General features: G+C 40.0%; 1 protein-coding gene across 7 annotated transcripts in view; it reads right to left on the bottom strand.

Annotated features, from left to right (window-relative positions):
• The window catches only part of IPCEF1 (interaction protein for cytohesin exchange factors 1), a 183,006-nt gene that overhangs the window by 128,956 nt on the left and 41,157 nt on the right, over positions 1–12,893 (bottom strand). The window contains exon 1 of one of the 7 annotated variants that reach the window (XM_027082970.1): positions 12,821–12,858. The exons of the other annotated variants lie outside the window; for them this stretch is intronic. The gene's annotated coding sequence lies outside the window, so the exon portion shown is untranslated. Of the gene's footprint in view, positions 1–12,820; positions 12,859–12,893 lie in introns of those variants that run through there. 7 annotated transcript variants of the gene reach the window in all.

Below are 12,893 nucleotides of genomic sequence, written 5' to 3'. Positions count from 1 at the left end.
TTCCAACTATAATGATTTGAAATTATAATAGTTCACCAGAAACAATGTAAAAGTAGATGAATGTTAGCTGTACTGGACGCCAAGTCATTGACTTCTGTTCAAGTTTGTCTTTGCACTTAGCGTACCTAGTAATAAACCAGCTCTTTCTTTCTCCCCGGAACAAGATTTCTACTTCCCAAAACAGTGAAAACAGCATTGTTTCACATTGTAGTAATTAGCATTTGTACAAGAACTCCATAGTATATTAAATTCGTTTTAAAATTTTTCTTTTTACTGTTGGACCTCACAGTCCTGGTATTGTTTAGTTGAGGGCCAAATCAAGAAAATTTGGGGTATCAGTGTATGTAACTTGATCACAGCCAGCAGAATGAATCTCTAACTAGACATTCCAGCCAGAAAGAGCACAAAGAAGTTTTCCCAACCTCTAAATCAAGAGAACTGATAGGGGTAAAAGCCAGACAACTTTTACAGTAATACTGAAATTTAAAAAGCAATGCCACCCACGTCCAGGTAAATGTGACTGCAGATGCTTATCTGGGTGGTATTCAGACTCAGATTACTATCTAAATCATTTTGAGCTTGGGAAGATCTTGTAGAAATCGGGTGCTATTTTCCACTGATTAAAACCACTTTACCACCTCCAGAAAGCCTCATGCTGAGAGGACAGATCAAGATCCGTTTACTCTAACACCCATGCACAATTTCTCTAACACTCAATGATTTGAATATCTCATTTCAAAGGAAAAGAGTAATTTCAAATGCCTGAATAATGAGAGTGATATTCTTGTCCTTGTCTAGTGCACAGTTTCATAAGGAAGCAGAAGCAGAATCCTGAAAACACCCAAAGCAGGAACAAAAGGAACAAAATTCTCTTTTCAACTTTCACAGAGTTCTGCAAGTGTAACATCATTTTCTTTTGAGGAAAAAAAAATCTATAGCCCCTCAAAAGAAAAATCTATATCTTAGCCCTAGGAAAAGCATTATTCTTCTCCTTCACTTGAATTCATTTTCTAGGCCAAATACAGTAAAGAAAGCTGCATTTGAAGACTATGCCTTGAATACATAAATTGTAGGCAGACAAAAAGAGTGATGAAAAATGTTTCAGCAGTGAAGTCTTTACTAAAACATGTATCATTCATTTTGTGCCCCACCAATCCTCAACAGACTCCTATTGTCTTCAAATAACAATAAGAGAAGCTACCTGCAGTTAATCATTGTAATTTCCTAAGAAATAAAGACTGATGTCTATTGAAAAGTATTCCAATTATGTCTTTAAAAATGAGTTCAAAACTGTTAAAATTACTACCTTAAATACTATATTAACCTCTACCAAGTGTTATTAGTTATTCCCACGATCTTCTTAGAGCAAAAAAAATGGCATTCGTGCCTAATTTTTTTATTCAGTAAAAATGCAACTTGGAGATGCCACAATCATTTTTAAAACTTTGCTCAAGTTCAATGTACTTAAGGTGTAATCTAACCCTTTTCTATTACATCCCGAGAAGTAATTTCTCTGATTAAAAACAAAAACACTGGCAAAATCCGTTTTATTGCATCACATAAAATCAAACTATGCAACCACTTGAAAATAAGCAGAAGATAAGCAGAGAGAAGGGATCTCACAAAAGCAACGATGATGAAAATAACAATAGCCAACGTTTATTAAACGCTGTTTATCACTTTGTTTGTGCTGGCGTATGTCAAATGCTGTACACGCATTAATCATTTAGTTTTCACAACTCTGTGAAGTTGGTGCTGTCTTTATTCCCATTTTACAGATGAAGACGACTGCCCTGAAAGATGCAGCTCTGGCTGGCATCCTCTGCTCTGTGAACAGCTACCACCCCAATGCTCATCGGAGGCTGCCTGCACTACCCCAACCTCCTCTAGACACGCCCACCAACACACACACACACACACACACACACACACACGCACACACACGTTCACACACACACACCTGTTTCTGATCAGTACTTTGATGAGCACTCTCCACAGTGACATATGCTTTCCTTTGACCGTATCTCTCTCCCTCCAGAACCCACAGACACCCTAGAAGAGTGATTGTGCAGGGAGGGATAGAGAACAGGAAGGATCTGGGTTAGGAAACTCTGTACCCACAGCCCAGCTTCCTCCCATGCTGCCAGACTTCCCTCATCTTAGCTTTTGCCAGGCACCCAGGGCTCTCCCTCTAGTCCAGGTCCTTTTGGAAGCCTTCTGTCCATCAGTCAAGTCTGCCATGTCTAAACCAAAACTGCAGATAAGTTTAGCCCCTCTTTCCCAGGGTTCTTGGACCCCATGCAGTGCACCTGGTCATGCCTCTGAGTCCTTTCTGAAGCTACTTGGCTGTTCACCAAATGCTCTCAGCCAGCCAGGAGTGACCCTGCTGTGACATGCACACGTGTATGAGCGGTTGGTTGGCTGCAGCCTAACTTTGCCAGTTGTGTTGGCCAACTCTCATCCTGACATGGTTCGAGAGACTACATTCCAAATGATTAGCTACATGAAGGAGGTAAAGTTCATGACTCTCAAACTTTCCTGTGCTTTGATTATTGATGTGCTGTCAACTCTATGTACATTTGATGAGAATGAAGGGAAGCACGGGGAGAAAGAAAAGAAAGGGGAAGACAGCAATTTAATGGTGTGTTATTTTAGGTCTCTGACCAGCCAGAGGGTGGCAGGAGGCCAGGCATGGGAGGCGAGGGAAAGAAGCTGCCACAGAAGCGGATATAAAGAAGACAGGCAAACACGAAACACAAAAGTCCCTTCTCAGCTTTATCATTCCTTATTCTGCTTCTCCCAGAAACCAAAAACACATATTTTACCTATGTCTGCCCTCCCTAAAGCACCATCACGCTCCCCAGAAACTCCCATGACTGCAGGTTCATTTGTGTCACCTCCTGCACCTAGAAAGACTCCCCTTCTGTACCTCTCACTGACAAAAATGTGTATTCCACCTACAATGCTAATTCGTAAATATCCGCATCAGTGGTTTAAAGACAAAGGAACATTAAAGGAGAAGAGGCTGCCAGGGACCTCCCACCCACCTCCCGATGCTGGGAGGGAGGGGTGGAAGGATGGGATGCACATGCTAAACGCAGGTTATACAAGAAGCTTTCCCCTTCTCTTCCCTATTGGTCTAGAGTCACTACATTTCTAGTTGTTTGGTACTTCTTGCAAGAGCAGACTCCTGATTCACCACCTCTACCATAAGCATATTTTTAAACCCAAAGTTGACAGGCACGTCTGACATGGTGCCTATCATTGAGTGTTGGAAGGAACAAGGTGTCTTCGGGACCCTTGTTCACCATGTCCTTACTCCAGGGTTGGCTCTGCCAGTAACTACAGCATCTATTCTACTTTTCAGAAAATGAAGTTTTTGATCTTAAAACAATACATATTTGCATTGTTTTAGACTTTAAAATGCAAAAGAAAAAAAGTTGAAAAAAGAAAACAAAAGTCACCCATAAGCCCAAACTCCAGAGATACCCGCTCTTAACTTGTGTATTCCTGCTCCGTTTTCCTGTATCCATTTGGAAAATTTGTAACGTAACAAGGGATATTCTACGTATACAGCTTTGGGTCTACAGAGCCTAAAATTAGAGCTCTGCGCAAATGGGGATTAGAGCTAATATTTGAGCTACTTGGCAAGTCACATTTAGATCTTTTAATCACAGCAGAGACCCTGACATTCCACTAACTTTATCAGGCATATATGAGATTTTGGACAGCACCCTAATGCTCTCAAGAGCATTCTTTTCTTATCTCAGCTGTTGAGCAGGAGGTCCTAGGGTACAGAATAATATAAAAGTCCACATGGACATTTTCAGCATTTGAAACCAGCACGTAAACACAGAAGTGCTTTCGAGAACAAGACCAGTAACTTATAAGGCTCAAGGACTGGCGCCGTCTCAAATATGCATTGTTTAACATTTCTGTGTTCTTTGGGGAAAAAAGCTGCATCATGACAGACAGCAAAGATTGTTTCACTCAAAATTCACTGAAAAACGTGGGATTCAGGATCATCTGGCTCTATGTTAGAGAACTATAGAACATTCTTCTTAGAAAAAACTTTGAGGTCATAGTAGAAAACACATTACGATGATATTTCATATACACACCACTTTGATTTAACAATTTCTCAAATTGTCCCCAAAATATCTTTTTAAATTTGGTTTGCAGAGAACGTCTTATTACTAACAAAGCAAATTTAAGCCGACGGCTTAACTTTAACTTCTCGAACATTTCATGAGTTATTATAGTCAATTATATCATCTCCAATCAAGAAGATATTTTTATTTGTGCATTCAAGAAACAGACTGTGCCCAGTTAATTCAACTGAAAAAATGACACAAACCCAAAGAGAGCAAAGGAAATACAGGGCGGCCTTCCTTTAAAGAATGAAGAACCAATGAAGAAAGGAGAAGAACCATGAAGGGTCTCTTCTCCTTTCGATAGAAAATGAGTAATTCTTACTCAGGTTACCAGGGTCAGCCTCTCACAAACACACACATGTGTAATCTAAGGAAGAAAGATTGCCAGTGTTTCTATCTATTGCAGTATTCACCCCCAAAAGTTCTCAGGAAATACTATTTCTTTCACAGTAAGGTTGTGAATCATCCCTGCCTTAAAATGCTATTGTCAGTGGTTCTCCTTCTGAAACCTTGAACAAGCAATCCTCCCATGAGAGCTTCATGAACTTGGGTACCTGCTCTATGCCCAAAGAGCAGGCAGAGCTCTAGGCAGGGAGAAGAGACCAAGGAGGATTCAGAGAGCCTGGGTGAGCTTAGCAAGTCCACACTTACTGGTTTCACCTTGAACTGCAGGCCATACTTTCATTCAAAGAAAAGGTTCCATGACTTTGAAAAAAATGTTTTTTAATTCTTTTGAAAATTGTGAATCTATACTATTCTCATTATTCTATGTCTGAATAATTTATAAAATTCATAGTTGGATTACTACATAAAAAATGAAAACCCATTTCTAGAATTGTTATAAATCAGTTGAAGCTAATGCAGATGTATGATGCTTCTGGTCTACAACCTCACTGCTCATTTTCTAAGCCTCCATGCCTGGAGGAGGGCGTTCCTCCCACTATGATTTCTAGTGTTATGTATTCCTTCCCAGAAAGAAAAAACAGCTCCTCTGCATCTCCATTAAAAATAAAATGCAGCTGGGACTTCCCTGGTGGTCCAGCAGTTAAGACTCCGAGCTTCCACAACACGGCACACGGGTTCGACCCCTGGTCGGGGAACTAAGTTCCCACGTGCCACGTGGTGTGGTCAAAAAGTAAAAAAAAATTAAAAAATAAAATAAAATGCAGGTTTGGCCTCTTTGTGGGTAAAGTCCAAAGCAGAGGATATTTTAGGTTAAACATAAGCAGAGTGTTCTTATTTATTCTGATTCTTCAACTGAGTCTCTGAAAATATTTATTTCCAACTTATTTGAACATAGGTATTGAGAGAAGTGGCTTTTTCTCTTAAACAAGCAAAGTAGATACTCCCCCAAAAATACAAAGTCAAAAACATAAACATGCTGCTTCCCATAGGCTTTGAAGAAGCAGACGTTTCATGCCTTTACAACTCACTCTTCTCTTGGATGAAATAGACACTTTCCTTCGTAATAAAATAAGAATTCTTGTATTCGAAACAATAGCTTTTATTGTTGCAAGCTAGGAGTGGCTTTAATGGAGAAGTTGCCTTGATACCCGACCCCTGAAAAGAAGACTACAGATCAACAATTCTAAACCCAAAGTGAGCAACTGTTAGACGTAGCTTCTCATGTAATCTGCTTATAGTCAATATATCTATAAAACAAGTTACCAAAGCCTATATTTTGTAGCTAATTATCTTGGGGCAGTCACCAGAAAATTACATCAATGAATTAAAATAGTCCATGTGTGCTGAACTAAGAGTTTTAGCGTTGAAATGATCATATGGTTCTAGATCTTCCAGGTTAAAATCACTGAAGCCATATGCTATGGTCTGTGTGTCTATGGCCTTAAACACCCTTTCATCTGTGAATTGAAATAAATCCCATACTGTTCCAAGTGGCTTTTTCCCATTCTGATCTTAGGCTGGTGTGTTCTGAGATATTTGTCTTATTGGGACCTATGGTAAGATCATACCCCTGCAACTGGGAATGAGATCTTCCCGGAAGAGGGCATATACTTCCCATGTCTACAAACTTGGAAAAACTGAGATTCTGAGATATGGTAAGAAAAATTGTCCTGCTCCTTCTTTTCTTGGCCTTGCTCTCTTGAGCCTGAACTCTAAGGAATCTTACTAGAAGGCTCTATGGAGGTGCTGCAAAGACAGCCACAGCCATATGTAGACAGCCCTTGGAGTAGACTGTGAGAGAGGAGAACAAAAAAGCTCTCACGAGGGTGAGCTGTGGCCTATGATTTCAAACAGCAGGCATATAAGGAGGGATATACCTGCTTTGTAGTTACCAGGATATATTTATGTTTCTTACAATCTCTTCTTTGTACAGTTAGGTTATAGCCAGCTGTCAAGTGTGGTAATAACTTCCAGTGACACTCTACTTTCCATTGGCCAATTCACCTGGCACAGTGATATGATGGCTCAGGACCAGAGATCATATTACAATGTAAACAGGTCATGTGTCTCCCTGTGCCTATGGGTAGTGGAGGGAGACAGGGTTTCTAATGAACAGAACCAGAAGTAAGTTTGGGGGGAATTCTTCCTAATTTTATAGGTCACAGGTGAAAGAAACTTGAAAGAGAAATCCTAAAATTTTACATTACCAGCAATAAACTGTGAAGGCAAAAGAGGTTTTTCTGAACAATCAATAAAAAACAATTCTGATCAACTTATGCTAGACAGACTGGATTACCTTTCTATGTTCTCTCAAGAAAAATGACTATAAAATCATTATCATGTGAAGAGGCAACAAAAAACATGCAGCTAAAAATGTAGGGGGAAAGGATTTTAGAGATATGTCAAGCAGTTAATTTTTAAACGATCCTATTTTTCTGACTAATGTGCTATTTCTGGTATTTTGTGAGCTTTTTAAATTTTGAAATTTATTGTCATTTCTGTCATGTCTTTTAAATACTGAGTTTCTTTACAACTTTGTCTTTGTAAGTTTGTATCATATTTCCTAAAAAGGACCCTCGAAATTGTATAAGCTTTGGGTCTTACAAAATCTGGCTCCACCCTGTTTATCTCTGATTTCTCACATTACAGCTTGGTCTCAACTGATACGTTACAGCTTGGTCTCAACTCATACATGATGGGAGGAGGGGTTGAGGGGAGGAACTGGGGACTGTGACCATATTTGGGTCGTCATCCTGGGGCCATGAAATGGTGGTAGCTAGAGATTTGTGATGTTTCCACAGGGCATGAGAATCTTGGGTATAAGAGTTCAGGCTATGTGATCCAGGCGTCCCTCCAACCTTGAAATATTAGCATTGTATCTAGCTAAATGTGCTTGCAGCTTTCCTATTCTCCAAGTTATTAAAGCATTTGTTTAATCTGCATCATAATAGCTGCACTCCCATGCTTGCCAAGAGCGTTAAATCCAACTGGCTGGTTCTCAATCCATGTCAAATGCTCAGTTACAGTAAACAATATTTATATAATATGATTAAAGGCATATCTATTACTCTATATTGCAGAGATATTTTTTCTCCGAGTACTGAGAACTCAGGAGGTCTGTGATTCCCCGAAATTGAATGCAGAATTTAATGTGTGTCTGCATTTATAGCTTTCATCAGCGTCTCAAAGTGGTCCATGACATGTAAAAATTAATAATGACTAATCTACATTTCAAGAATAAGTACCTCCAAGGAGGTGGTACTAAAAGTAAATAAATAATACTTTATACCTCCAAAAGGTTAAAAAAATTTACACTAGATAGTTTAAAATCCATTTCTACATGTAGTTGGGCCAGTAGAAACATATGTTGGTAATTTACACTGAGAAATTATAAGAAATAGCCCAATAAAACAAGGGAAGTTTTCAAAAGTACTGTTAATTTCATTCCTCAGTGTATCATTGCTATGGACTGAATGGTGTTGCCCCCAAAATCCAGATGTTGAGACCCTAAACTCCAATGTAAAAGTATTTGGAGATGGGCCTTTCAAAGGTCATGAAGGTAGAAACCTCATGATGGGTTTAGTGTCCTTAGAGAAGAAAAGAAAAGAGAGAGATCACTCTCTTTCCACCCTGTGAAGACACAGCAAGAAGGTGGCCGTCTGCAAACCAGGAAGAGAGCCCACACCAGAACCCAGTCATGCTGGCACCTTGATTTGGGAATTCCCAGCCACCAGAACTGTGACAAATACTTGTCTGTTGTTTAAGCCACCCTGTCTATGGTATTTTGCCATAACAGCTCAAGCTAAGGCAGTCATTATGAGGCAAAGCCTATAGAAGAATTTTTTCTCTAGTTTTAGTAGAGAAAGAGTTTGGCATCTCAGGAGGTGTGATCATGAATCTATAACTAATTGTTTTTTACTCTTCGCATTGAATGTTAAACTTAGAATCAAATTCGCCATTGTACTCTAGTAAAGGTCTAGAACTTTCCCACATACACTTTGTATATTAACTTTACTCCAAAACACCTTTTACATTTCATACCAACCTTTTCTTTTCTTTTTTCTCATCCACAATCTTGTAATTTTATTACATTTTGCTGTATGTATATATGCAATTTGCCTCAAATCCTTTCAAAAATAAGGCAGTTTATAAGGAAGAATATAAATGAATGAATGAATGACATTTCCATTTGAGAATTAAAAATATAAATGTTCAGGGCTTCCCTGGTGGCGCAGTGGTTGAGAGTCCACCTGTCAATGCGAGGGACATGGGTTCGTGCCCCTGTCCGGGAAGATCCCACATGACGCAGAGCGGCTGGGCCCATGAGCCATGGCCGCTGAGCCTGCGCGTCCAGAGCCTGTGCTCCGCAACGGGAGAAGCCACAACAGTGAGAGGCCCGCGTACCGCAAAAGAAAACAATAAAAAAAATAAAAATAAAAAATAAATGTTCATAACTGTATCAGGAATTGTATACAAATATTTATTTGAAGAAATTTTATCTCAACAATGCTCATAACCCTATGAAAATGATTTTCCTATTCCAGGCGTCCTTCACTTGGGGGTCCAAGGGTCCTGTGAACAGAATTCAGGGAGTCTGTACACTTAAATGGGGAAAATATATCTTCATTTTCACTGATCTCTAACTGAAACTTAACATTTCCTTCTAATATAAATACTGGCAATAAACCACCAAAGTTTTATCGGCGTCTGTGATTTTGTTTCCCATAGAAACAAAATGAGGTATTCTCATCTCCTGTATCATTGTTGAAGGTATCTGCAAATATAATTTATGCTCCTTATCAGTATTCAAACGTCACCAGACTTGCTGCTAGATTGTTATTTAATGCATTAATAAAGAAGCACATATATTACTATATCATACATTTTTTGATTATTATATTTTTATATATTTGGTTTCTTTGTAATCCTTTGTGTTTTGTTTTATACATTTAAAAACATTATTCTGAAAAGGAGTCCATAGGGCTTCTTCAGACTGCCAAGGGTGTGCCAGCCATTAAAGAAGTCAAAACTCTGAAAAACACGAAGTGTTTAGGCAGCATTTTACAGAGTGTTTGCAAATATCTTAGTGAGAGCTATACTATGACTAGAGAATGGTGGTTTCTCTTAATTAAAGAACAGTGGCATTCTCTTTTAAATAAGAGGGAATATTAGAAGCTGCACAGTCTCGTAGTCCCTTTGACAATAAAGGTCACAATCAGCCCCCATGCAATAAATCCATTCCTTAAGTCTGCATTTATAACTTCTGAAAAGACATTTCACATTTGTGAACCTTTGGGTCAGCATTTCTATGACTGAGAGAGACAGACAGCTGACTTAACATTTTGAACATCTCTTAAGAAGCAGTACATTTGACTCAGTCCCGTTAAGACATTATCCAAGCCCCTTCCCTTTTTTTTTTTTTTTTCCCCTTGTGAGTCAGCCTTCTTTTGAATTTTTATCAGACCCTTTGGCACTTTTAGCACAACTGGAGTAGGGCAAGAATAAGGAACTAAAACAAAAGGCTGTCCATTTGATCACTCAACACACACTTGAAAATTATCTTTAGTTACTGTTGTGACATTCACAACTAGGACCTGATACAATGGAGTGCATGTGATTGTGTGGGTGTGTTGGGGGGAAGAGTATACATGTGGTGACACCACGCCACAAAGGCCATGGGCACGGGCCTTTGTTCCTGCTTCCCAAATTCATTTATCAGGAGAGGGAGTCAGGACCGACTGGGCAGATTTGCTCTCACCCCCAGTACTCTGTGCTGCAACTACCACCGGAAGTGGGGAGTGAGGCAGCATGGTGGGTCCCTGCAATGGTGGAGTTTATCCTTTCTCTCTCTTTCAGGCCAACAGGAGGGTATTATACCTGGGCCACCTGCCCCTATTCCAGTGAAAGTTGTATCTGGAAATTGAAGTTCATAGTTAAATGATAAGCTCCTCTGAGCATGCCTCACTTTGCATAACTAGTAAGTTTCCCAGATGTCTGATTTCTTACCTTTTAAGCCATGATACTTTTTTCATGTTAGTTATTTTACACAACTGAATGTATTATACTATATACCTCCTATGTACTTAGAAAAGTAGCCCCAAATTAATTTAACCTTATATTGGTGACTCTGGGTCAACACTGAAAACATCCACTTTCTCGCATGAGCGTATTACAGGTGTGAACTAAGAATGCCGCCTGCCGTATCAGTAAACAAAGGATGTTGCAGCCATCGAGCCATCACATTACAGCCTCCCCTACGGTGCGCCCTGAGGGAACTCAGGATGGAGACAGGATGCCCGCCATCTAACAGTCTGCTGAATGCTGAGGAGACTCAGGATAAGAAAGAACAGGATACCGGCCCCAGAGAGCTGAGGTGCTCATCAAAGGAATGATTTCAGTGAGCCCAGACTCTCGCATCTTCCCATAAATATAAAAGCGCTAAATTCCTTAATTTGAGAGACCTGGTTTTCTTTAGTTAACAGTAAACTTTCAATGTTCCGACTACCTGGTCTTTGTTGCAAAAACTCCTATATATCCTGGTTCCCCACCTTGCCTCTTTGGAGCAATCCCTCAGAGTGATCTGAGAGTCCTGTCTCCTGAGCTTGAAGTCCTCAGAATGTCTGCTGAATAAAACATAACTCTCAACTTTTAAATCGTGCATTATTTTTCAGGTGACAAAGGGTAATCCCCAGGACCCACTGAGGGTCTCTGACCATAATTTGAATTGATGCCGAGATGTTTGAGTTCTTACAGCTGCTTCTTCTATTTTTGGTCTAATCCTTTCTTGTCAGACATTATTTCTTCCTGTTTTCAGTAATCCTAATGAAGAAATTCTTGTATGCCCCAATAGATTTGGAAGCCAGATATGCAGTAATAAAGAGATTGAGGGCTTGAGGGCATTTTGAATGTTATAAAACTACAGTGCATGAGATTTACTATTTGTTGTTTACGATATCTACTTGAGTATTCACAGAGTTTTACTTATTTGCTGATTCTTTGCTGTGTGTTGGATGTGTGAGTTTATGGTATAGATAATTTCCAAATAAATGAGGTTCAGCTACATTTGGTTTTCTGTGTAAATCATCTGAGAGGCCACCTTGCTCTCATAGGTATGTCTATATACCAGCTCAAAGAAACGCTCATTGCAGTTTTTGGCTGACAGCAAGCTTCTGCTGTGGAGTTAAAATCTCCTTAATCTAGTAACTGAAATATTTACAGACCTTGACTACACAAACCGTGGGTCCTGCTGTCAGAAATCTCTGAGTCACTCACCCATTTTCACAGAGGCAGCAAAGCCCAGTTTTCCCACTTCCTCTTTCACCCGTGCTTTATTTGTCTCATTTAGTTGTAACCACACCACATGGTGGAAGGACTCTGAACACGTATTGAAATCCTGCTTCTGCCTCCAGCTAGCTGTGTGGGACTTTGGGGAAACTACTGTTCATAACAACTCTCAATTCCTCCATCTGTTTAGTGATTACAAGTTAGGACTCAGGGTGTTTGTGAGGATGAAGTGGCATAATTCTCATGAATTTACTCACTTAGATGCCTAATAATCGTTTCCTCTCTTTCCCCATGTTCCTTTATTCTCCTGTTTAACTCTCAAACACCCAATTATATAGATCACCTTCAAAACACGTAGTTATCATCTGCAGTCAGTGTTGATCAGCAAGCTAACAACTGTAGTCATTCTTAATAAGTTCCCATCAGGTTTTGAATGAAGCTGTGTGACAGCACTGTCACATTGTCTTAGGAGCATATACAAGTCCATGTTCACGTCTGTCAGCCCTTACCCAAGTGTCTCTTGAGGGGAAGGTTGGCATCTCATTTATCTTTTCCTTCCCAAGTCTTAGCCCATCACCTAGGACATTAGCAAACATTGAACAAATGAAAAAAAGAATGAAGAGGACTTCCCTGGTGGCACAGTGGTTGAGAATCCACCTGCCAGTGCAAGGGATGCGGGTTCGAGCCCTGGCCCAGGAAGATCCCACATGCTGCGGAACAACTAAGCCCGTGCGCTACAACTACTGAGCCTGTGCTCTAGAGCCCGTGAGCCACAACTACTGAAGCCCGCACGCCTAGAGCCCGTGCTCCGCAACAAGAGAAGCCACCGCAATGAGAAGCCCGTGCAACGCAACGAAGAGCAGCCCCCGCTCGCCGCAACTAGAGAAAAGCCTGCGTGCGGCAACGAAGACTCAACACAGCCAAAAATAAATAAATAAATAAATAAATAAAAACTTTAAAAAAACAGGTTCTCGGACCTCGTTGTTTCTGGAGATTCTAAGTTAGTGCTTCTGGAGTGAGGCCCAGGTAGTTTTCTTCAAAAAAAAAAAA

The sequence above is a fragment of the Aethalodelphis obliquidens genome, unplaced genomic scaffold, assembly GCF_003676395.1.
Source record: "Aethalodelphis obliquidens isolate GAN/ISIS:26980383/991018 unplaced genomic scaffold, ASM367639v1 scaffold3, whole genome shotgun sequence".
Classification (NCBI taxonomy): Eukaryota; Metazoa; Chordata; class Mammalia; order Artiodactyla; family Delphinidae; genus Aethalodelphis; species Aethalodelphis obliquidens.
Note: the sequence above shows the minus strand (reverse complement) of the source record. Positions and strands in the feature narration are given on the sequence as shown.